Source organism: Dama dama, chromosome 5 (genome assembly GCF_033118175.1).
Source record: "Dama dama isolate Ldn47 chromosome 5, ASM3311817v1, whole genome shotgun sequence".
In the NCBI taxonomy this organism is placed as follows: Eukaryota; Metazoa; Chordata; class Mammalia; order Artiodactyla; family Cervidae; genus Dama; species Dama dama.
This window is the reverse complement of record NC_083685.1, coordinates 112,799,948-112,824,871: the sequence shown is the minus strand read 5'-3', so window position 1 is coordinate 112,824,871 and position 24,924 is coordinate 112,799,948. Positions and strand designations below refer to the sequence as shown.

Here is a 24,924-nt window from a genome sequence, read left to right as displayed (position 1 = left end):
ATCTGCGGACTGGTTTCTGGAGCGGTCTTTTCTATTGTGCCAGAGGATTGAGTCGTTCCTGTCTGAACTTTTGGTCTTCTCCTGTGTGCTTTGTACAGAAGGCGCTGTGCTAAACTCGCAGCCAACAGAGATTTTGGCAGCCCCGACACTCAGGTCTGAATCTATCAGGGTGAGTCTCATCAGGCTCCATCCTCCTCTCTCGTGCCTCGCCCCCATCTCTTCTGTCTCCCAAGCGCCTCCACATCTCCTGAAACTCGGTCATCTGCCAAATCTCCCACATATCTGCTGCCGTTTGTTTCTGGTACAGACTCTAATTAGTCCCAGAGAGGATGGCAGACTCATGCCTCAAAATATCCATCTTATTGGGGTCTAGAGGCCAGGTTCTTTCATGGAACCAGAGAGAGGGAAGCGGTGAGGAAGCAACGTACAAAAAAGGCCGAGGAGAGAGGGCGAGGCGGTGAGGAATAAACTAAAAGGGGCCATCAGTCCTGCAAAAACATCTCTTGGAATGGCCAGCCTTGCGGAGGGGATATGCAGATCTCATCTTTCTTGGAGTCGTGCACACAGGTGGGTAGGGTCAGATCAGCCCTCCTGGGAGCCGACCAAAGACACTTTAACAGACGGGCAGAGAGGCAGGGTTCTCTGGGGGCAGGCCATTGTGTATGATGATAGTAACAAAAGCAACAGAAACCCAAGCTTGAAGTCCAAGAAACAGATCCAACACGGAGTCAGAATTGGTTCTACCCTGGACGGTTTCCTAGATGTGCCTGGTTCACTCACTCGCCCTCCGCCCCTCACGTCGACCCCAGCCGACGGTAAGTTGGACGGTGACCATCCTCTGGTAGAAATACCACCCAACATGGCCACGTAAGAGAATAGCTTGGACACCCCCTCCGATGTAGGCGATTGAAGTCACGTTCCTACAGGTAGCCCTAAGGCTGGCTGGGCCTGACCAAACAAATGACAGGCCAGTGACGTCCTACCCGCAAAGGTCTTTCCTCACAGGGGAGGAAAGTTTTCCCTTCTAGACCTACTGTGGGCGGGGGTGTGGGGTGGTGGTGGGGTGCTGTCCAGGGCTCTCGTCGCAGTCGTACTTGGGTCCCGGGCACCAGGCACCACCGTCCGGCCGTGGTGAGGCAGGAGGTACCTGCCGCTCCCCACCTCCACCCCGGGGTAAAGCAGTTGGATCAGATGTGTTCTCTATTGACCAAAAGGTCCAAGAGGAGAAGGGCAGGGCAATGAGGGCGAGCGGGCTGGGCCCCGCCCAGACCACACATCTCTCTTTCTGGAAGTCGGGACACCTCCCTGACCACACAGGTACAGAACGGCTCCTCGGAGGTCAAAGGGGAGTGATGCAAACGAACGCCAGGCTACCCACAGGCCTCTTGGGTAGAATCCACTTTGGCTAAGAGATGCATGCACACCTGTAGAAGGACCCTGAGATATATGCCAAATATGGCCTGTGAACCAGGCAGATCCAAATGATCGGCCAAAGGAAACCTGGAGAAATGCCTCACAAAAGCAATTCAAGGGACTTCCCTGGTGGTCCAGTGGTGAAGACTTTGCCTTCCAACACAGAGGGTGAGGGTTTCATCCCTGGTTCGGGGAGCTACGATTCCCACACGCCTTGTGGCCGAAAGATCTAAAAAGTAAACTGAAAAAGTAATTCAAGCCACCACAAGGGCGCGACTCAGGGACTCTCCCTCTGCGTCTGCCCGCGTGCCTATCCACACATAGCGTACTCTTTTGCTCTCAATAAGTGCCCCACTTGTTTCACCACTTTCCGTCTCCGTGGGGATTCCTTTCCGCAGAGCCGAAGGGCCAGGGTCCTTGTCACTGACCACGGGTCTAGAGGCTAGGACCCGGTGCGTTCACCGCCGCGACCCAGCCCCAACCTCCGGCTGGGAACCCAAGCCCCTGCAGGCCTAGGTCTCCCGAGATCAATCGGACCAGACTCTCAGGCGGGGCCCAAGTCTCGCTGTACTTCCAAGCTCCACAGGCGTTTCCGAAACAGAAGGGAAGGGGGCAGGGCACAGCTTTTGAAAGAATGGCACAGCCCGAGGACACAACAAACACTCATTAGAATCACATGGGTCTGAGATGGGCTTCCCTGGTGGCTCAGATGGTAAAAGGAATCTGCCTGCAGTGCAGGAGACCGGGTTCGATGCCTGGGTCGGGATGATCCCCTGGAGAAGGGAATGGCTGCCCCCTCCAGTATTCTTGCCTCGAGAATCCCATGGACAGAGGAGCCTGGCGGGCTACAGTCCGTGGGGTCTAAGCTGGCAGAGAACTCAACTTCAAGCGGACCTTGATTCTCAAGCAGCAAGCTAAAGGACATACCCAGAGGTGCCATGAGAGTTCCAAGGCACTGTCAAAAGACCAAAAAGTGGGCAGTGGCCCAATTCCTGGAAACCTCCACCCCTTTCCCCTAATAGTTGGAATGATCCTCCCACTCACCGTCGGTGCCCAGTCGCTGGGTCAGCCCGACTCTTTGGGACCACGGGCTGCAGCTCGCCAGGCTTCCCTGTCCTTCACCATCTCCCAGAGCTGGCTCAGACTCACGTCCTTTGAGTCGAGGCCGCCACCCAACCATCTCATCCTCTGTGGTCCCCGTCTCCTTCCGCCTTCCATCTTTCCCAGCATCAGGGGCTTTTCCAGTGGGTCAGCTCTTCGCCTCAGGTGGCCAGAGCACTGGAGCTTCAGCTTCAGCCTCAGCCCTTCCAATGAATATTCAGGGTTGATTAGCCGAGCAGCTGATCAGCTCATTAGCCTAGGAGATTACCCGGCCCATGAAAGCTAACCACGCCACGTTTGGAGGCCGCCACACTCGCCCTCTGGGATGGCCCACACTCTGCCTACGGAGTGTGTTTCTCTCAGAATCAATCCACTTCTTACCTATCACTTTGTCTCTCACTGAATTCTTTCTGCGATAGGACGTGGAGAACCTGAGCTTCATCGGGTCTTGAAACCAGCCAGGTACGGTGGGCTCTGGCTGGGTCGGAGGCCCAGCCGCGTGGATTGGTGTCCCAGCCTGCGCTTGGCCGGGTTCGAGTCCCGGTCTGAGGTCAAGGGCTTCGCTCCCACTGCCCGGCGTGCATCCGGAAGCCCTGCTCAGACGCCCTCGTGTTCTGACACACGGACTTCTCCGAGACAGGGAAAGGGTCTGATGCACTCCTGCCGATGCCGGTCGAAATCGGCGTGGGACAGCGCCAGACCGGTTTTGGGTATAACCCGCCATAGGCACTCTGGTGGACAGTGGACGGGTGAGGAAACACCGAATTCGAGGGTTGTGTCACGGACGGGAGTCCGCCCAGTCCGGTGGGGAGGCCTGTGGATCCGTCCTGGAAAACGTTGAGCGCAAGCCCCATAGATTCCGGGTCGCATCTCCCCATCCCCCTACCCCCAAATTTGTCCTGCGTGCGGAGACCGATGACCGCCCCGCCCCCCCCCGCCCCCGCCGCCAGATTCCCCCCAGAGAGATTGACTGACAAGTCCCATGAGGAGGCTTCCCAGGGAGAGCGGGGTGGCTCTCCGCGGCAGACCAAGAGCCAGGAAAGGAGGCCAGGTCGGTGTTCCGATGGTGGTGAGCAGTGGAACACTTCCCTCCACATCAGTAAACGAGGACGCCACAGTCACCAGCGACTGCGGCCGTCACGGGAAGGTGAGCCGGTGAGCCCCGCGGGCGCTCAGGACTGAGAGAATACCTGCCGTCTAGCGGCCATCCCACCGCAGCCACTGCCTCCAGGTGAGCCCCGAGGAAGCCCAGAATGTGAAAACCACAGGACGGTGGCCCCAGAGAGCCGAGATGCGTGTCAAAGGAGTGATTTCCGTGAGCCCAGACTCGAGCATCTCCCCCAGGTATAGAAAAGCGCTAAGGTCCTTACACCCGGGATGCCTGGTTTTCTTCCATGTACAGAACAGGAGACACCCCTTGACGTTCAGACCGCCTGCCCTTTGTTTGTGGCAAACCTTGGGTGTCACCTGGCTCCTCCCCCCACCGCCCACCTCCTCCTGGCGGTTCTCTCAGGGTCGCTTCAGACGCTGACTGCGGGGCTTGAGGTCCTACATATTCCCGCCGAATAAAACACAAGTCTCGACTTTTAGGTTGTGGATTTTTTTTTTTTTTTTTTTTTTTTTCTTTTTTCAAGTGGATAGTGCTGAGCAGAGGGGCGGCCGGCGTGAGGCTTTTCTCATCAGCTTGCCGGGGTCCGGCGTGAGAGGGGACGAGGGAAGGGCGAGGCTTAGCAGCTCTCGGGCAGAACCTCAAGGCAGAGTCAGACCCTCCGTCACACACCACCAGCTGCTTTCTCCTCGGTGAAGCTCGGGAGGAGAGCCGCCTGGACACGGGCACCGTACAGAGGGGTCACAGAAGCGCCTTGATCTGAGCTAGGAGGGCTCCGGCCTGGGTAAAGGTGGGGCACAGCAGGGCCGTGCTGGTTCCCCCCCAGAGAAGCTGAACCCAGCCGGCCCAGTCTGGGATACGGAAGGAGCCTGTGAGGGGAGAGACGTGGGGTTGGGGGATGAGGAGTGTAAGAGAGAGCCCACTCGCAGCAGGCGTTCCCCGGAGCAGCCGTGAGGCCCAGCTCACACCCTCGCAGCGTCTCGGCGGGTCGGCGGGGTGCAGGCCACGGCCCTCCTTCGCCCAGCGCGCCCCCTGGCTTTGCACCTCTGCGTTCCGGCCGACGCTCGTGCCAAGCGCCTCCCGGAGGCTCTTGCCCCCAGGTTCCCCCCTTCTGTCAACGTGACCGGCCCGCGCACCGCCAGCGCCCCCAGCGAAACTCTAACCTGTCCTGGAGGCCGTCTCCCGGGTCAGGAAGGCCTTCCTGACTGGGCTGGCTTCCTGTCTGTCCTTCGCACCTGGTCACTCATTGGGTGTGTCCGGGTAGGGATCCCGAGCCACCCGGGAGAGGCCTGGAGCCCTGAGGAGGTCCCACCAGGTGGGAGCCGCACCGAGTCGTCCACCCTCTCAGCAGGTCCCTCAAGAGCTTCCCAGGTGGCGCGGTGGCAAGGAATCCGCCTGCCAGGGCGGGAGACGCAGGTTCGATCCCTGGGTCGGGAGGATCCCCTGGAGTAGGAAATGGCAACACGCTCCAGTTACTCGCCTGGAAAAGTCCATGGACAGAGGAGCCCGGCAGGCTACCGTCCACGGGGGTCGCAACGAGTCGGACGGGACCGAGCGACTGAGCGCACACAGGGTCCCCTCCTCATCACGCCCGGGGTCCTGGCCATTCGGCTCCCGGGCGGGACAAGTCCGGGCAACAGGAGCGGTGTCTGGCCCTGGGACCCAGCACAGGCCCTGGTGGGTCGAGTCTCGGGTGGTTAGTGACCGTTTGTTTGTCAGAACCGGGGGTGAAGGCGGGCAGCCCGGACCCCAGCTCCGACACTCACAGCTGTGTCCTGTCAGGCAAACCCACGTCCCAGGGGTAAAGGCAGGAGCCTTCTCACTCGGACTCCTGGTCGGGCAGAGGGCCGGTCCCCTCCACATTGCCCGTCGCTGCCGGAGCCGGCATCCGTTCTCCGGAGAAGGGTCATTCGTGTAAGGGATTCCTACTTGGCCTTGAAGGGTCACCTCTCAGCGTCGGGCTCTGTCTGACTGGGTGTACCACCCACCGTCTGCACGGACGGGAGAGGTCAACCCGGGGCCTCGGCGTATCAAAGGTAGTTAGGTCCGTGAGTTCTGCTACAGTTTAAAGGCACGTCCAGGCCTATGACTCCAAAATGCACATGGGATGCCGTTGAGGCTTACAGGCGGCATCTCAAACAGGTGGTATGAAGGGGAAATTTGCTCATTCACACCGTGCTCCAGAGGAAGGTGGGGCAGTGGTCAAGAATCCGCCTGCAGATGCGGGAGACGCAAGAGGCGCGGGTTCCATTCGTGCGTGGGGAAGATGCCCTGGAGGAGGAACAGGAAATGGCAACCCGCTCCAGGATTCTTGCCTGGAAAATTCCATGGACAGAGGAGCTTGGCGGGCCTACAGTCCCATGGGGTCGCCAAGAGTCGGGCGCGACTGACCACCACCACCCAACCCCGGGAAAGCACCTCCCGGCTGGACGATGTAGATGTTGAGGGAGAAGAAGACGACGACCTAGAGGAAGATTTAGGAAATTATTTCATAAGCCCTTTCGGCTCAAAATGGAAACGATATCTTCTTTAAATGGATAAATAGGACGATATAAAAACGGAACCTTTAAACAATGCAATCGTCATCACCTTAAGCAAAGCCCAACTGAAAAGCCAGCAGGAATAGGGAAGAGGGTCGAACACCACCGACAGGGAGGCTATTAATAGCTCACAGAGAGAAAATGTAAAGGCTTCTCTGGAACAGGAGGGGACCCTCAACTTTATTTACCCACGAGAGAAAACCGCACATCCGAGCCAGGCTGGAGCACCGTTTGCACCTAAGAGATCCACCCCTCGCGCTCCCCCCCCCCCCCCTCGCCCCGCCACCGAAAAAGCAGTCCCAAGTCTGAGGCCACGCGGGGTTGTTGGCGAGGCTGGGGGACGAGGCGCTGCCGGAGAACGCCTGCCCTGCTCTCCCAGTCACCGTCCCCGATCTCCCGAGCTTCAAGGCTCCGTTGCGGCGAGGGTGGCCGGGACCGCCACGGCCCCGCACCGCCTTGAGGGCACAAGGGGCACCCGAGCGGCCTCCGCAGGGCGCGGTGCCCCGGGGCCGGACGCGCTTCGCAGACCCTTCAGTCCGTGCACCCGGATCGGAGCAAATTCCGCGGGAGCGCATCACGCAGTGAGAAACGGAGCTGCCAAGTGTTCGCGACGGGCAGGGTTCCATTCCAACAACTGTCCCCCAGGACATCCCTTCTCAGGACGAGTCCCCCCCCCCCCCCCACCCCGCCGCCCCAGGGGGGCCGAACTGTCGGGCAGAAGACCGGCGGGAGAACACGGACGCGAGCAGAGCGGCCCGGAGCAAGGAGGGGCGAGGGGGTGTGGTGCTGGCCGTTAGAGCCGCGGACACCGTGACGGGTGTCGGGCACTAGCTCAGCGTGTAGGAGGCAACGGTTGCGAGTGCAGCGCGAGCCGGGGAACGAGCGACAAAAGCGAGCTCTTGATTTCCGGGGCTCGATCCGTGAGAGCTGCTTCCGTGTCAGCGCTTCCCTCGCCGTCTCCGGCAGCCGCCCCTGGGTGGGGTCTGCGGCAGGAAGCGCACGGGGCCAGGAGGCCGGGAGGCGGGCTCCCGGTCTGGTGTGGGCTCGGGGAGCGAGGAGGCGGTCCGGAGGGTGGAGTCCGCCCGCGGTAGCCGCGCCCCCTCGGGCGGCAGAAGGCGGGGCATGCAGATTAGAAATGGCTCTTCGGCGCGGGAATGACGGAACAGTTAAGGACATAGAACTTGTCCTAACAAAGGTAGAGGACAAAAAAGTCTGCCCAGGAGTCCGATGACAGCACTGTCGACGACGCAAAAGGAATCAGACAAGGAGTGTGGTTGAGGGTGCTCACCGTGGGTTGAATGGGGATGGAGCGAGGGCGGCTGCGGCCAGGCGGAGGTAACGGGTTATCGCTTCTCGGCCTTTTGGCTAAGATCAAGTGTAGTATCTGTTCTTATCAGTTTAATATCTGATACGTCCTCTATCCGAGGACAATATATTAAATGGATTTTTGGAGCTGGGAGTTGGAATAGGAGCTTGCTCCGTCCACTCCACGCATCGACCTGGTATTGCAGTACTTCCAGGAACGGTGCACCCCCTCGGGGGAAAAACAACGCTGGTACAACAAAAACAGACGTGTTTAGGATAAGGCTTGTAAAACCTGCAGTTGTCGAGACAAGAAGTGATCAGACTCCCGTAGGTCTTTCTCCCCTCGGTTCTTGCTTCCCAGCGCTTGCGGAGAATCTGATCTCGTCGCGTTCTTTCCTGGTGTAGTTGAAGCAAGCATGCTGTGTTCTTGGCGGGTATAGTGACCCAGGCATTTCTTTTTTTTTTTTAATTTCCGTTAGTTCTTCTTGCCTCAGGGAGGGGAGATTTCTCGCTGGGAGGCCTCTTCCTACCGACAGAGTTTGCTTCGTTTTAGAGGTATGGGTTTCCATTTTTAGCCGCAGAAGCTTTCTCCGCCCCCCCGCCCCTCTTTTTTTTTTTCTTTTTTTGCTTAAAGGCGCCCGCGTTCGGTAACTTGTTCTTACTACGTGTAGCTTTGAAAGGGGCCGCAGTTTAGTGACACTCCATTGAGACGTTTGGAGGAGGGGGAGGGAACAAAAGGTTCAGCTAGCTGAGGCCCTGAGCCGGGAGACCCTCCAGCGGGCCTCAGGGGCACAAAAGTGATCTAAGTGCAAGCACGGGCATGCTGAAGCAACTCAAAAGGATTTACACGTAATGCCCGAAAGCAAGCACTGAGTAGTTGGTAGACATTTAGTGAGGGAGAGAGCATTTCCTTCTCCCACTGCTGCTCAGATGGCGGAAGCTAGTCGAATTCGTCAGTATGAAAAGGAATACACGGAAGGTATTAGCGAATGAGGGGAAAATGAAAGCACTACACCAAGTGCTGACCTGGAGCAAGGATTCCAAGGAGGAGGCTTAAATGCTAGTGTGATTACGTGAAATGTTCGTGTTCCTGAGAGAACTGTTGTAGCAGGAAATAATGAAGACGTTCCATTTTCAAGGCCAACCGGTCTTGACCTTATACAGTCAACTCCCTTCAAAACCTCTGGCTCTAAAAATACCACCTCGTGTGCTTTCGCTAAGTGATAGACGGCTAGATTTTCTGGATTTAGAAAAACTCCAACCCCTCAAAATGAGGAAATCTGTGCAGCTGACAGGCTAAAAAGGAGCGCGCTCGCTCTTCACTAAAATGGAGCAGCCGGTCAGAACTGACTCCAGGTATGAGTCCTGGGCGGCGGCGGCCATCCTCTCCTGGCTTCTTTCAACGTGAGCCTTCCAAGGCTCCCCGAGCGTTGGAAGCTGTGAACGACGCACCCCGCACGCGATTCCATTTGGCTGCGGCTAGGGAGGACTCTGATGACCCCAGTTGGCCCGAGGATCAAGCATCCAGGCCACTTCACCCGGCGCCAGTATCAGCGCTTGCTTCAGTCTCGCAGAAAAGCTTTCTCCAAAACGACTCAACCGGGTAACTTACAGCCGAGCCGTTGAAAGAAACCAAGGAGTAAAAAGAGAAAACAAAGGGAGAGAAAACCTCCCCCTGGTTGTCCAGTAGCTAGTCATTATGCGCCGTGCCCGAGTCCCACACACATACCAGGCCCCCAAAGTCGGTGCCCTACAACGACTCGGCGCCCAGTGGCTGCCTGCTGCTGTCACAAACACCACTAACTAACTACAATGAAAACTGTGGCAATCTGAACAGCATCCATTAAAAATACCTCCATGGCAGCAGCAGCTTTCGCCAGCTGCCACTGTCGAACCCGCCCAACCCGCCTCGCGAACAGCCAGTCTAGTTTTGGTAAGACACAGATTATTCCCCGAAGGGGGTGCACCGTTCCTGGAAGTACTGCAATACCAGGTCGATGCGTGGAGTGGACGGAGCAAGCTCCTATTCCAACTCCCAGCTCCAAAAATCCATTTAATATATTGTCCTCGGATAGAGGACGTATCAGATATTAAACTGATAAGAACAGATACTACACTTGATCTTAGCCAAAAGGCCGAGAAGCGATACCGCTGCCTTCGCCTTGGCCGCTACCACCCTCCCCTCACCTCCATTAAGCTCACGGTGAGCAAAGTCAGCCTCAAACGAAGGCCCGCCCTCTCCCCTAGACTGCACGGTGTCCTAGTGCCACAACTTCTAAGACGTCCATCGTTCGTCGGATGGTTTCGCTTGTTGGGCGCCTTTAGGCTTTCTGTTCTCCCACGGCACCCCCGCACCAGCAGACAGCCGAGAAATTTGCATGCCCCGCCCACACGCACGCCTTCTTCCTGCTCCCCGTGTGCGCCGTCTCGCGGTGGAACCGAAACAAGCGCGTGGCCCAACGCTCCCGGAAACGCCCAGACCGAGAAAGACGCAAACCGTTCCAACCGGGTTTTTCTTTCCGGCATTTCTTTTTCTTCTTAAGATTTTTTTCCCGAACACATAGCTACGTACCCACCCACCACTCATCATCTTACTGTTATTTATTGTGTACACAGACACAGATGAGTCGGCTATGTTGAAGTTCTCTTTTTACTTTCTAGATTTTAATTCGTCGTGACTTACTATGGCTTTCTTTCCATGGTCTCTTTTCTTTTTCTTTTTGGCTACCCGGGCTCTTCTACGGGTCATGTGGGAACTCAGTTCCTCCAGTACCGATAGAACCCGCGGCCTAGCTTACATTGGGAGCGCAGGGTCTTAACCACTGTACTGCCAGAGAAGTCCCTGCAGTCACTCTTTTCCGTTTCCCTCAGACTCTCTCGGTATTTTTATTTGGCATTGCTGGACAGGGGGCCAAGATATTCGCGACACAATTTGGCTGCTCTTCCGCCAGCTGCTCGCCAAGAAGGCTTCCACGTAGGCCTCCTTGGCTTGATGGGAAGCTCCGGGAGAGAGAGTGGGAGGATTTCTCCCAGTCCAGATTGCTGCGGACTCCTTGCCATAAGGCCGTGCCCCATCACAGCTGACCTGCCTTCTTGGCCGCTCAACTGCAAGCCTGCTCTGATCCCATGGACTGTAGTCCCAGCATGCTCATCTGTGCGTGGTATTCTCGCTGCAAGAATACTGCATTCCTTTCTCCAGGGTTCTTCCTGACCCAGGGATCAAACCTGCCTTACAGGCAGATTCTCCTGCATTGTAGGCAGGTTGATTACTGTCTGACCCACTAGGGAACCCCCAAACTATATAATCATAATATAATTATCTGGCTCCAGGGGAGTGATCACACCATCGTGGTCATCTAGGTCATGATCTTTTTTGAATAGTTCTTTTGTGTATTCTTGCCACCCCCCCCCCTTTTTTTTATTTCTATCACTTTTACCCTGAAAGTAACGAGCTTCCTTCCAATTTTGGGATTCTCCTTGCCATGGACAATTAGACAAAGCTAACTTCTCAAAATTCTGACCCTGAGAGAACATAACCATGCCTAGCAAAAAGCTTGATGTAGAGCACAGTATTTAAGTTATAAATTACCGTGCTCTAGTGCCCTCCAGCAGCAACTACTGAGTCTTTGTGTTGCAGGAAGGGGGACCCCTTCCAGGGCCCAAAACTGGGCTCTTGTCTAACACTCGGAAATGAATTGTCCGAGGAGATACTTGTGCTGACAAAGCAAGAGATTTTATTGGGAAGGGCACCTGGGTGGACAGCAGGAGGGTAAGGGAACCCAGGAGAACTGCTCTGCCGCGTGGCTTGCAGTCTTGGGTTTTATGGTGATGGGATTAGTTTCCGGGTGGTCTTTGGCCAATCATTCTGTTAGGTAGTTAGAATAGGGAAAAAGAGTCCAAAATGGCGGTGGCTAAATGACCTGGAAGGGAAAGCCCACAAAAATAGAACAAAGGAAGGTCGGAGGACCAGATTGAGAACCTCAGGTAAAACAAACAACGCTCCAGCCTAAGCCCAATTTACATAAGGCAGGCCCAGGGACAGAGAAACATATAAAAGAGGAGCCAAAGCCCTCTTCTTCCCCTTTTTTTGCTCCCTCCCTCTCCCCCCGCGGGTGCCCTCATAGATGGATTTTCCTGCTATTTGTTCTGCCCAATGTCCGAATCCCCGAGCAGGAAGAGAGAAGGCCTCCAAGACAATGCAACTGGCAAAAAGGGGAAGTTTATTACAGACTCGAGCCAGGGCCCTCTGCCGCATCCAACGCAGTGGTGCAGGTCAGAGAGCCCCGAGCCCAAGCTGTTACACAAATTTATAGGGTGAGCACACGCCGTTGGTAGTTGGTTTAAGCGGATTGGTTACAAGTTTGCAAAGCAATTTCATTGGTCAAAACTTTCACGCGGGCGGGACTTTCCTGGGGGTTTCCGCCCCGTTCCTAATTTCCTAATTTGCAAAGAGGTCAGTATTAAGTGAAAGCTAATTGGTCCTAATTGGCAAACAGCGGTCAGTGTTAAGCGAAAGCTAATTGTTTGTATCCAGGTGGCCTGATAATCTTACCAAGTAGGAAGGCCTACTCCTAATCTAAGCTGCGTTACTTCTGCTCGCCTCACACTATTATCTACATAAATACAGCTGTAACACTGAGCTGTAACACTGGTTTATTTAAGAGCTATAACACGGTCTGTTCGAGACCTGAGAGCTATAACACAGTCTGTTCTCCGAGAGCTGTGACCCGCCAAGGGGCTTTAATGTCCGTCACTCCAAATTTTTGTTGTGATGAGACAAAGAGCCGAGGAACATACACTCGCGTGACAATTCTAATTCAGTCTTTCCTGGTGGTGCACGCATGGCTCAGCCAAGATGGATGCTAGCAAGAGGGATTCTGGGAAGTGGACGGACAGGCAGTGTCTCCTCTCGACCTTTCCCAAACTCTTCCGGCTGGTGGTGGGTTATTAGTTCCGTATTCCTTATCAGGATCTCCTGTCATAAAACAACTCATGCAAATGGTTACTATGGTGCCTGGCCAGGGTGGGCGGTTTCAATCAGTGTGCTTCCCCTAACATTTGTGCTACAGCTACTGAAGGCAATGGGTTTAGAGCCTGCGCACAGAGAAGAGTAGTCCCCAACTGGCAGCAACTAGAGAAAGCCTGTGCGCAGAAAAGAGGATCCAGTGCAACCAAAAGTAAATATGTTAATAATAATTTTCGGGCCTCCCGATGCTTACCGCAGGCTGTGTTCTTACACTGACTGTATAGAAAGAGGAGGCAGAGTAAATCCACCCCATATACACCTCAGCCCAGGCAGGCCCTTTACCTGGTCTGTATTGTGAATGGGGAGACATGGAAAAATAATAATAATAATAATAATTTTTGGAAAATTAGTTTAATTGGATTAAATACTTTGGATTGGATTAATTGCTTATTTGGATTAAAGATTTACTGAGCATGGCCATGCCCATCAGAACAAGACCCAGTTCCCCCAACAGTCAGTCTCTCCCCTCATGAAGCTTCCATAAGCCTCTTATCCTTATCCATCAGAGGGCAGACAGAATGAAGACCACAATCACAGAAAAGTATGCAAACTGATCACATGGACCACAGCCTGTCTAACTCAATGAAACTGAGGGAGGAAAGGAACAGGCCGAGCTGACTCCATTTTGAAAAAGAAGGAAACTCCATCCTACACTTTTGGTGAGCTTTGGACTATGTGCCTGTTAGCCATGGGGATAACATACCTATGCCTGAACTGGCCTCCTGGACTGATAAACACCAGATTCCCTATCAAGATTTCCCATCGCCAAAAAGAATGTAATAATCCCCCATGTAGTATCACCTTTGTAATCTTTATGGCACTGATTGGTGTAGGCTACAATGTATAACCAGCTGACCCTTCTGATTATGAATCATGGCTATAACGTGACTGTATCTCCCTTTAACACTCTGCAGGCTAGGTTTAAGGAATTTTGGGATGTGGGCTTGAGCAGTACACTTAAGGTATATAAGGTTTTCACAAAGTCAGTCGGGGTCCTTGGCTAAGAGGAGACTCTTCCTTGGGCCTGCTGGTGTAATAAACTGCACTCCACCATCTGCATTGTCCTTCTGAGTAGTTTGTTTCCCGGAACGCGTGGCTACAACAAAACTGTGAGCCATGCAGTGTAGGGCCACGGGGTTATGGTGGAGAGTTCTGACAAAACATGGTCCACTGGAGAAGGGAATGGCAAGCCACTTCAATATTTTTGCCTTGAGAACCTAATGAACACTATGAAAAGGCAAAAAAATATGACTCTGAAAGATGAACTCCCCAGGTCCATAGGTGCCCAATATGCTACTTGAGAAGAGTGGAGAAATTGTTATAGCCACGCATTCCGGGAAGCAAACTCACTCAGAAGGACAATGCAGATAGTGGAGTGCAGTTTATTACACCGGCGGGCCCAAGGCAGAGTCTCCTCTTAACCAAGGACGCCGACCAGCATTTGTGAAAATCTTTTATACCCCATGTGTACGTGTCCAAACCCACCACCCCAATTCCCTTGAGACTTACATAAACAAAGGAAGGGTAAATACAACTACAATAACCCCATCATTCACGTATTATGTGTCCAAACAGTCAATAATCAATAAGTCCGCAGTTACATTCCAAACAGTTAATAATCAATAAGCTTGTGGTCATGTTCCAACCAGTTAATAATTGATAAGCCTGTGATTACATCCTGATAGATACGGAAAAAGTTTATGACCTGTCTGGAGACAGGGGTGATTACGGTATGTTTCCTCTTAGGCGATGAGTAACCTGGATGTGATCTTCAAGATTCCCCTGTCCGGAGGGGGTCTTATCCTTCCATTGTCGTTCCCACAGGCACTAAGCAGAGAGTTCAGAGTCCACTGGAGAGTCAGCAGAGCATAATCCTCACAGATAGGCCTGAGATGGAGTCCTGGCCCTATGAATTCCTTCTTCAAAATAACTCCAGAAAGAATAAAGGGATGGAGCCAAAGCGAAAACAACGCCCAGTTGTGGATGTGACTGGTGAGGGAGGTAAAGTCCGATGCTGAAAAGAGCAGTATCCAGAAACCTGGAATGTTAGGTCCATGAATCAAGGTAAATTAGAAGTAGTCAAATAGGAGATGGCAAGAGTGAACTTCGACATTTTAGGAATCAGTGAACTAAAATGGACTGGAATGGGCAAATTTAATTCAGATGACCATTATATCTACTACTGTGGGCAAGAATCGCCTCATAGTCAAAAAAAGAGTCCGAAATGCAGTACTTGGGTGCAATCCCAAAAATGACAGAATGATCTCTGTTCCTTTCCAAAGCAAAGCATTCAATATCACACTAATCCAAGTCTGTCTATGCCCCAACCGGTAATGCTGAAGAAGCTGAAGTTGAACAGTACCCTGAAGACCTACAAGACCTTCTAGAACTAACACCCAAATAAGATGTCCTTTTCATTATAGGGGACTGGAATGCAAATGTATGAAGTCAAGAAATACCTGGCAAATTTGGCCTTGGAGTACAGAATGAAGCAGGGCATGGCTAATAGAGTTTTGCCAAGAGAACACACTGGTCATAGCAAACACCCTCTTCCAACAACACAAGAGAAGACTCTACACATGGACATCACCAGATGGTCAATACCGAAATCAGATTGATTATATTCTTTGCAGCCAAAGATGGAGAAGCTCTATACAGTCAGCAAAAACAAGACTGGCAGCTGCCTGTGGCTCAGACCATGAATTCCTTATTGCCAAATTCAGACTTAAATTGAAGAAAGTAGGGAAAACCACTAGACCATTCAGGTATGACCTAAATCAAATTCCTTATGATTATACAGTGGAAGTGACAAATAGATTCAAGGATTCAGACCTGATAGAGTGCCTGAGGAACTATGGATGGACCTTCATGACATTGTACAGGAGGCAGGGATCAAGACCATCCCCAAGAAAAAGAAATGCAAAAAGGCAAAGTGGTTGTCTGAGGAGGCCTTACAAATAGCTGAGAAAAGAAGAGAAACTAAGGGCAAAGGAGAAAAGGAAAAATATACCCATTTGAATTCATATTTCCAAAGAATAGCAAGGAGAGATAAGAAAATTTTCCTCAGTGATAAGTGCAAAAAAAATAGAGGAAAACAATCAAATGGGAAAGACTAGAGACCTCTTCAAAAAAGTTACAGACACAAAGGAAACATTTCCTGCAAAGATGGGCAAAATAAAGAATAGAAATGGTATGGACCTAACAAAAGCAGAAGATATAAGAAGGGGTGGCAGTGGAGAAGGAAATGGCAACCCACTCCAGTATTCTTGCCTGGAAAAGTCCATGGACAGAGGAGTCTGGCGGGCTGAAGGCCATGGGATTACATAATTGAGCATGTGTGCACGAGGGTGGAGGGAGATGGGTTGGTAGCAACAAAGTGGTAGAACTGAAAAAAAAGGGGGGGGGAGGGGGTGGCAAGAATACACAAAAGAACTATTCAAAAAAGATCATGACCTAGATGACCACGATGGTGTGATCACTCCCCTGGAGCCAGATAATTATATTATGATTATATAGTTTGGGGGTTCCCTAGTGGGTCAGACAGTAATCAACCTGCCTACAATGCAGGAGAATCTGCCTGTAAGGCAGGTTTGATCCCTGGGTCAGGAAGAACCCTGGAGAAAGGAATGCAGTATTCTTGCAGCGAGAATACCACGCACAGATGAGCATGCTGGGACTACAGTCCATGGGATCAGAGCAGGCTTGCAGTTGAGCGGCCAAGAAGGCAGGTCAGCTGTGATGGGGCACGGCCTTATGGCAAGGAGTCCGCAGCAATCTGGACTGGGAGAAATCCTCCCACTCTCTCTCCCGGAGCTTCCCATCAAGCCAAGGAGGCCTACGTGGAAGCCTTCTTGGCGAGCAGCTGGCGGAAGAGCAGCCAAATTGTGTCGCGAATATCTTGGCCCCCTGTCCAGCAATGCCAAATAAAAATACCGAGAGAGTCTGAGGGAAACGGAAAAGAGTGACTGCAGGGACTTCTCTGGCAGTACAGTGGTTAAGACCCTGCGCTCCCAATGTAAGCTAGGCCGCGGGTTCTATCGGTACTGGAGGAACTGAGTTCCCACATGACCCGTAGAAGAGCCCGGGTAGCCAAAAAGAAAAAGAAAAGAGACCATGGAAAGAAAGCCATAGTAAGTCACGACGAATTAAAATCTAGAAAGTAAAAAGAGAACTTCAACATAGCCGACTCATCTGTGTCTGTGTACACAATAAATAACAGTAAGATGATGAGTGGTGGGTGGGTACGTAGCTATGTGTTCGGGAAAAAAATCTTAAGAAGAAAAAGAAATGCCGGAAAGAAAAACCCGGTTGGAACGGTTTGCGTCTTTCTCGGTCTGGGCGTTTCCGGGAGCGTTGGGCCACGCGCTTGTTTCGGTTCCACCGCGAGACGGCGCACACGGGGAGCAGGAAGAAGGCGTGCGTGTGGGCGGGGCATGCAAATTTCTCGGCTGTCTGCTGGTGCGGGGGTGCCGTGGGAGAACAGAAAGCCTAAAGGCGCCCAACAAGCGAAACCATCCGACGAACGATGGACGTCTTAGAAGTTGTGGCACTAGGACACCGTGCAGTCTAGGGGAGAGGGCGGGCCTTCGTTTGAGGCTGACTTTGCTCACCGTGAGCTTAATGGAGGTGAGGGGAGGGTGGTAGCGGCCAAGGCGAAGGCAGCGGTATCGCTTCTCGGCCTTTTGGCTAAGATCAAGTGTAGTATCTGTTCTTATCAGTTTAATATCTGATACGTCCTCTATCCGAGGACAATATATTAAATGGATTTTTGGAGCTGGGAGTTGGAATAGGAGCTTGCTCCGTCCACTCCACGCATCGACCTGGTATTGCAGTACTTCCAGGAACGGTGCACCCCCTTCGGGGAATAATCTGTGTCTTACCAAAACTAGACTGGCTGTTCGCGAGGCGGGTTGGGCGGGTTCGACAGTGGCAGCTGGCGAAAGCTGCTGCTGCCATGGAGGTATTTTTAATGGATGCTGTTCAGATTGCCACAGTTTTCATTGTAGTTAGTTAGTGGTGTTTGTGACAGCAGCAGGCAGCCACTGGGCGCCGAGTCGTTGTAGGGCACCGACTTTGGGGGCCTGGTATGTGTGTGGGACTCGGGCACGGCGCATAATGACTAGCTACTGGACAACCAGGGGGAGGTTTTCTCTCCCTTTGTTTTCTCTTTTTACTCCTTGGTTTCTTTCAACGGCTCGGCTGTAAGTTACCCGGTTGAGTCGTTTTGGAGAAAGCTTTTCTGCGAGACTGAAGCAAGCGCTGATACTGGCGCCGGGTGAAGTGGCCTGGATGCTTGATCCTCGGGCCAACTGGGGTCATCAGAGTCCTCCCTAGCCGCAGCCAAATGGAATCGCGTGCGGGGTGCGTCGTTCACAGCTTCCAACGCTCGGGGAGCCTTGGAAGGCTCACGTTGAAAGAAGCCAGGAGAGGATGGCCGCCGCCGCCCAGGACTCATACCTGGAGTCAGTTCTGACCGGCTGCTCCATTTTAGTGAAGAGCGAGCGCGCTCCTTTTTAGCCTGTCAGCTGCACAGATTTCCTCATTTTGAGGGGTTGGAGTTTTTCTAAATCCAGAAAATCTAGCCGTCTATCACTTAGCGAAAGCACACGAGGTGGTATTTTTAGAGCCAGAGGTTTTGAAGGGAGTTGACTGTATAAGGTCAAGACCGGTTGGCCTTGAAAATGGAACGTCTTCATTATTTCCTGCTACAACAGTTCTCTCAGGAACACGAACATTTCACGTAATCACACTAGCATTTAAGCCTCCTCCTTGGAATCCTTGCTCCAGGTCAGCACTTGGTGTAGTGCTTTCATTTTCCCCTCATTCGCTAATACCTTCCGTGTATTCCTTTTCATACTGACGAATTCGACTAGCTTCCGCCATCTGAGCAGCAGTGGGAGAAGGAAATGCTCTCTCCCTCACTAAATGTCTACCAACTACTCAGTGCTTGCTTTCGGGCATTACGTGTAAATCCTTTTGAGTTGCTTCAGCATGCCCGTGCTTGCACTTAGATCACTTTTGTGCCCCTGAGGCCCGCTGGAGGGTCTCCCGGCTCAGGGCCTCAGCTAGCTGAACCTTTTGTTCCCTCCCCCTCCTCCAAACGTCTCAATGGAGTGTCACTAAACTGCGGCCCCTTTCAAAGCTACACGTAGTAAGAACAAGTTACCGAACGCGGGCGCCTTTAAGCAAAAAAAGAAAAAAAAAAAGAGGGGCGGGGGGGCGGAGAAAGCTTCTGCGGCTAAAAATGGAAACCCATACCTCTAAAACGAAGCAAACTCTGTCGGTAGGAAGAGGCCTCCCAGCGAGAAATCTCCCCTCCCTGAGGCAAGAAGAACTAACGGAAATTAAAAAAAAAAAAGAAATGCCTGGGTCACTATACCCGCCAAGAACACAGCATGCTTGCTTCAACTACACCAGGAAAGAACGCGACGAGATCAGATTCTCCGCAAGCGCTGGGAAGCAAGAACCGAGGGGAGAAAGACCTACGGGAGTCTGATCACTTCTTGTCTCGACAACTGCAGGTTTTACAAGCCTTATCCTAAACACGTCTGTTTTTGTTGTACCAGCGTTGTTTTTCCCCCGAGGGGGTGCACCGTTCCTGGAAGTACTGCAATACCAGGTCGATGCGTGGAGTGGACGGAGCAAGCTCCTATTCCAACTCCCAGCTCCAAAAATCCATTTAATATATTGTCCTCGGATAGAGGACGTATCAGATATTAAACTGATAAGAACAGATACTACACTTGATCTTAGCCAAAAGGCCGAGAAGCGATAACCCGTTACCTCCGCCTGGCCGCAGCCGCCCTCGCTCCATCCCCATTCAACCCACGGTGAGCACCCTCAACCACACTCCTTGTCTGATTCCTTTTGCGTCGTCGACAGTGCTGTCATCGGACTCCTGGGCAGACTTTTTTGTCCTCTACCTTTGTTAGGACAAGTTCTATGTCCTTAACTGTTCCGTCATTCCCGCGCCGAAGAGCCATTTCTAATCTGCATGCCCCGCCTTCTGCCGCCCGAGGGGGCGCGGCTACCGCGGGCGGACTCCACCCTCCGGACCGCCTCCTCGCTCCCCGAGCCCACACCAGACCGGGAGCCCGCCTCCCGGCCTCCTGGCCCCGTGCGCTTCCTGCCGCAGACCCCACCCAGGGGCGGCTGCCGGAGACGGCGAGGGAAGCGCTGACACGGAAGCAGCTCTCACGGATCGAGCCCCGGAAATCAAGAGCTCGCTTTTGTCGCTCGTTCCCCGGCTCGCGCTGCACTCGCAACCGTTGCCTCCTACACGCTGAGCTAGTGCCCGACACCCGTCACGGTGTCCGCGGCTCTAACGGCCAGCACCACACCCCCTCGCCCCTCCTTGCTCCGGGCCGCTCTGCTCGCGTCCGTGTTCTCCCGCCGGTCTTCTGCCCGACAGTTCGGCCCCCCTGGGGCGGCGGGGTGGGGGGGGGGGGGGGACTCGTCCTGAGAAGGGATGTCCTGGGGGACAGTTGTTGGAATGGAACCCTGCCCGTCGCGAACACTTGGCAGCTCCGTTTCTCACTGCGTGATGCGCTCCCGCGGAATTTGCTCCGATCCGGGTGCACGGACTGAAGGGTCTGCGAAGCGCGTCCGGCCCCGGGGCACCGCGCCCTGCGGAGGCCGCTCGGGTGCCCCTTGTGCCCTCAAGGCGGTGCGGGGCCGTGGCGGTCCCGGCCACCCTCGCCGCAACGGAGCCTTGAAGCTCGGGAGATCGGGGACGGTGACTGGGAGAGCAGGGCAGGCGTTCTCCGGCAGCGCCTCGTCCCCCAGCCTCGCCAACAACCCCGCGTGGCCTCAGACTTGGGACTGCTTTTTCGGTGGCGGGGCGAGGGGGGGGGGGGGGAGCGCGAGGGGTGGATCTCTTAGGTGCAAACGGTGCTCCAGCCTGGCTCGGATGTGCGGTTTTCTCTCGTGGGTAAATAAAGTTGAGGGTCCCCTCCTGTTCCAGAGAAGCCTTTACATTTTCTCTCTGTGAGCTATTAATAGCCTCCCTGTCGGTGGTGTTCGACCCTCTTCCCTATTCCTGCTGGCTTTTCAGTTGGGCTTTGCTTAAGGTGATGACGATTGCATTGTTTAAAGGTTCCGTTTTTATATCGTCCTATTTATCCATTTAAAGAAGATATCGTTTCCATTTTGAGCCGAAAGGGCTTATGAAATAATTTCCTAAATCTTCCTCTAGGTCGTCGTCTTCTTCTCCCTCAACATCTACATCGTCCAGCCGGGAGGTGCTTTCCCGGGGTTGGGTGGTGGTGGTCAGTCGCGCCCGACTCTTGGCGACCCCATGGGACTGTAGGCCCGCCAAGCTCCTCTGTCCATGGAATTTTCCAGGCAAGAATCCTGGAGCGGGTTGCCATTTCCTGTTCCTCCTCCAGGGCATCTTCCCCACGCACGAATGGAACCCGCGCCTCTTGCGTCTCCCGCATCTGCAGGCGGATTCTTGACCACTGCCCCACCTTCCTCTGGAGCACGGTGTGAATGAGCAAATTTCCCCTTCATACCACCTGTTTGAGATGCCGCCTGTAAGCCTCAACGGCATCCCATGTGCATTTTGGAGTCATAGGCCTGGACGTGCCTTTAAACTGTAGCAGAACTCACGGACCTAACTACCTTTGATACGCCGAGGCCCCGGGTTGACCTCTCCCGTCCGTGCAGACGGTGGGTGGTACACCCAGTCAGACAGAGCCCGACGCTGAGAGGTGACCCTTCAAGGCCAAGTAGGAATCCCTTACACGAATGACCCTTCTCCGGAGAACGGATGCCGGCTCCGGCAGCGACGGGCAATGTGGAGGGGACCGGCCCTCTGCCCGACCAGGAGTCCGAGTGAGAAGGCTCCTGCCTTTACCCCTGGGACGTGGGTTTGCCTGACAGGACACAGCTGTGAGTGTCGGAGCTGGGGTCCGGGCTGCCCGCCTTCACCCCCGGTTCTGACAAACAAACGGTCACTAACCACCCGAGACTCGACCCACCAGGGCCTGTGCTGGGTCCCAGGGCCAGACACCGCTCCTGTTGCCCGGACTTGTCCCGCCCGGGAGCCGAATGGCCAGGACCCCGGGCGTGATGAGGAGGGGACCCTGTGTGCGCTCAGTCGCTCGGTCCCGTCCGACTCGTTGCGACCCCCGTGGACGGTAGCCTGCCGGGCTCCTCTGTCCATGGACTTTTCCAGGCGAGTAACTGGAGCGTGTTGCCATTTCCTACTCCAGGGGATCCTCCCGACCCAGGGATCGAACCTGCGTCTCCCGCCCTGGCAGGCGGATTCCTTGCCACCGCGCCACCTGGGAAGCTCTTGAGGGACCTGCTGAGAGGGTGGACGACTCGGTGCGGCTCCCACCTGGTGGGACCTCCTCAGGGCTCCAGGCCTCTCCCGGGTGGCTCGGGATCCCTACCCGGACACACCCAATGAGTGACCAGGTGCGAAGGACAGACAGGAAGCCAGCCCAGTCAGGAAGGCCTTCCTGACCCGGGAGACGGCCTCCAGGACAGGTTAGAGTTTCGCTGGGGGCGCTGGCGGTGCGCGGGCCGGTCACGTTGACAGAAGGGGGGAACCTGGGGGCAAGAGCCTCCGGGAGGCGCTTGGCACGAGCGTCGGCCGGAACGCAGAGGTGCAAAGCCAGGGGGCGCGCTGGGCGAAGGAGGGCCGTGGCCTGCACCCCGCCGACCCGCCGAGACGCTGCGAGGGTGTGAGCTGGGCCTCACGGCTGCTCCGGGGAACGCCTGCTGCGAGTGGGCTCTCTCTTACACTCCTCATCCCCCAACCCCACGTCTCTCCCCTCACAGGCTCCTTCCGTATCCCAGACTGGGCCGGCTGGGTTCAGCTTCTCTGGGGGGGAACCAGCACGGCCCTGCTGTGCCCCACCTTTACCCAGGCCGGAGCCCTCCTAGCTCAGATCAAGGCGCTTCTGTGACCCCTCTGTACGGTGCCCGTGTCCAGGCGGCTCTCCTCCCGAGCTTCACCGAGGAGAAAGCAGCTGGTGGTGTGTGACGGAGGGTCTGACTCTGCCTTGAGGTTCTGCCCGAGAGCTGCTAAGCCTCGCCCTTCCCTCGTCCCCTCTCACGCCGGACCCCGGCAAGCTGATGAGAAAAGCCTCACGCCGGCCGCCCCTCTGCTCAGCACTATCCACTTGAAAAAAGAAAAAAAAAAAAAAAAAAAAAAAAAATCCACAACCTAAAAGTCGAGACTTGTGTTTTATTCGGCGGGAATATGTAGGACCTCAAGCCCCGCAGTCAGCGTCTGAAGCGACCCTGAGAGAACCGCCAGGAGGAGGTGGGCGGTGGGGGGAGGAGCCAGGTGACACCCAAGGTTTGCCACAAACAAAGGGCAGGCGGTCTGAACGTCAAGGGGTGTCTCCTGTTCTGTACATGGAAGAAAACCAGGCATCCCGGGTGTAAGGACCTTAGCGCTTTTCTATACCTGGGGGAGATGCTCGAGTCTGGGCTCACGGAAATCACTCCTTTGACACGCATCTCGGCTCTCTGGGGCCACCGTCCTGTGGTTTTCACATTCTGGGCTTCCTCGGGGCTCACCTGGAGGCAGTGGCTGCGGTGGGATGGCCGCTAGACGGCAGGTATTCTCTCAGTCCTGAGCGCCCGCGGGGCTCACCGGCTCACCTTCCCGTGACGGCCGCAGTCGCTGGTGACTGTGGCGTCCTCGTTTACTGATGTGGAGGGAAGTGTTCCACTGCTCACCACCATCGGAACACCGACCTGGCCTCCTTTCCTGGCTCTTGGTCTGCCGCGGAGAGCCACCCCGCTCTCCCTGGGAAGCCTCCTCATGGGACTTGTCAGTCAATCTCTCTGGGGGGAATCTGGCGGCGGGGGCGGGGGGGGGCGGGGCGGTCATCGGTCTCCGCACGCAGGACAAATTTGGGGGTAGGGGGATGGGGAGATGCGACCCGGAATCTATGGGGCTTGCGCTCAACGTTTTCCAGGACGGATCCACAGGCCTCCCCACCGGACTGGGCGGACTCCCGTCCGTGACACAACCCTCGAATTCGGTGTTTCCTCACCCGTCCACTGTCCACCAGAGTGCCTATGGCGGGTTATACCCAAAACCGGTCTGGCGCTGTCCCACGCCGATTTCGACCGGCATCGGCAGGAGTGCATCAGACCCTTTCCCTGTCTCGGAGAAGTCCGTGTGTCAGAACACGAGGGCGTCTGAGCAGGGCTTCCGGATGCACGCCGGGCAGTGGGAGCGAAGCCCTTGACCTCAGACCGGGACTCGAACCCGGCCAAGCGCAGGCTGGGACACCAATCCACGCGGCTGGGCCTCCGACCCAGCCAGAGCCCACCGTACCTGGCTGGTTTCAAGACCCGATGAAGCTCAGGTTCTCCACGTCCTATCGCAGAAAGAATTCAGTGAGAGACAAAGTGATAGGTAAGAAGTGGATTGATTCTGAGAGAAACACACTCCGTAGGCAGAGTGTGGGCCATCCCAGAGGGCGAGTGTGGCGGCCTCCAAACGTGGCGTGGTTAGCTTTCATGGGCCGGGTAATCTCCTAGGCTAATGAGCTGATCAGCTGCTCGGCTAATCAACCCTGAATATTCATTGGAAGGGCTGAGGCTGAAGCTGAAGCTCCAGTGCTTTGGCCACCTGAGGCGAAGAGCTGACCCACTGGAAAAGCCCCTGATGCTGGGAAAGATGGAAGGCGGAAGGAGACGGGGACCACAGAGGATGAGATGGTTGGGTGGCGGCCTCGACTCAAAGGACGTGAGTCTGAGCCAGCTCTGGGAGATGGTGAAGGACAGGGAAGCCTGGCGAGCTGCAGCCCGTGGTCCCAAAGAGTCGGGCTGACCCAGCGACTGGGCACCGACGGTGAGTGGGAGGATCATTCCAACTATTAGGGGAAAGGGGTGGAGGTTTCCAGGAATTGGGCCACTGCCCACTTTTTGGTCTTTTGACAGTGCCTTGGAACTCTCATGGCACCTCTGGGTATGTCCTTTAGCTTGCTGCTTGAGAATCAAGGTCCGCTTGAAGTTGAGTTCTCTGCCAGCTTAGACCCCACGGACTGTAGCCCGCCAGGCTCCTCTGTCCATGGGATTCTCGAGGCAAGAATACTGGAGGGGGCAGCCATTCCCTTCTCCAGGGGATCATCCCGACCCAGGCATCGAACCCGGTCTCCTGCACTGCAGGCAGATTCCTTTAACCATCTGAGCCACCAGGGAAGCCCATCTCAGACCCATGTGATTCTAATGAGTGTTTGTTGTGTCCTCGGGCTGTGCCATTCTTTCAAAAGCTGTGCCCTGCCCCCTTCCCTTCTGTTTCGGAAACGCCTGTGGAGCTTGGAAGTACAGCGAGACTTGGGCCCCGCCTGAGAGTCTGGTCCGATTGATCTCGGGAGACCTAGGCCTGCAGGGGCTTGGGTTCCCAGCCGGAGGTTGGGGCTGGGTCGCGGCGGTGAAAGCACCGGGTCCTAGCCTCT

General features: G+C 54.8%; 2 long non-coding RNA genes and 5 other non-coding genes across 9 annotated transcripts; 4 read left to right on the top strand and 3 right to left on the bottom strand.

The window, feature by feature from the left end:
- Positions 1-4,150: 4,150 nt before the first annotated feature.
- On the bottom strand, positions 4,151-9,774 carry LOC133056114 (uncharacterized). 2 transcript variants are annotated; one of them, XR_009692735.1, is made up of 3 exons: positions 9,655-9,774; positions 4,786-5,065; positions 4,151-4,491 (listed from the first exon to the last, which is right to left on the bottom strand). It is a non-coding gene; the product is annotated as an uncharacterized LOC133056114 (long non-coding RNA). The 2 variants fall into 2 exon arrangements; XR_009692734.1 differs by lacking the exon at positions 9,655-9,774 and adding an exon at positions 5,446-6,379.
- LOC133058228 (U2 spliceosomal RNA) lies at positions 7,508-7,698 on the top strand. The gene has a single exon (XR_009693328.1). It is a non-coding gene; the product is annotated as a U2 spliceosomal RNA (small nuclear RNA).
- Positions 9,424-9,614, bottom strand: LOC133058227 (U2 spliceosomal RNA). The gene has a single exon (XR_009693327.1). It is a non-coding gene; the product is annotated as a U2 spliceosomal RNA (small nuclear RNA).
- Positions 9,775-12,669: 2,895 nt separating the features above from the next.
- Positions 12,670-12,805, top strand: LOC133058176 (small nucleolar RNA SNORA51). The gene has a single exon (XR_009693284.1). It is a non-coding gene; the product is annotated as a small nucleolar RNA SNORA51 (small nucleolar RNA).
- A 4,194-nt stretch (positions 12,806-16,999) lies between these two features.
- Positions 17,000-22,623, top strand: LOC133056113 (uncharacterized). 2 transcript variants are annotated; one of them, XR_009692733.1, is made up of 3 exons: positions 17,000-17,119; positions 21,709-21,988; positions 22,283-22,623. It is a non-coding gene; the product is annotated as an uncharacterized LOC133056113 (long non-coding RNA). The 2 variants fall into 2 exon arrangements; XR_009692732.1 differs by lacking the exon at positions 17,000-17,119 and adding an exon at positions 20,395-21,328.
- Positions 17,160-17,350, top strand: LOC133058226 (U2 spliceosomal RNA). Its single transcript, XR_009693326.1, has one exon. It is a non-coding gene; the product is annotated as a U2 spliceosomal RNA (small nuclear RNA).
- On the bottom strand, positions 19,076-19,266 carry LOC133058225 (U2 spliceosomal RNA). The gene has a single exon (XR_009693325.1). It is a non-coding gene; the product is annotated as a U2 spliceosomal RNA (small nuclear RNA).
- Positions 22,624-24,924: the final 2,301 nt, after the last annotated feature.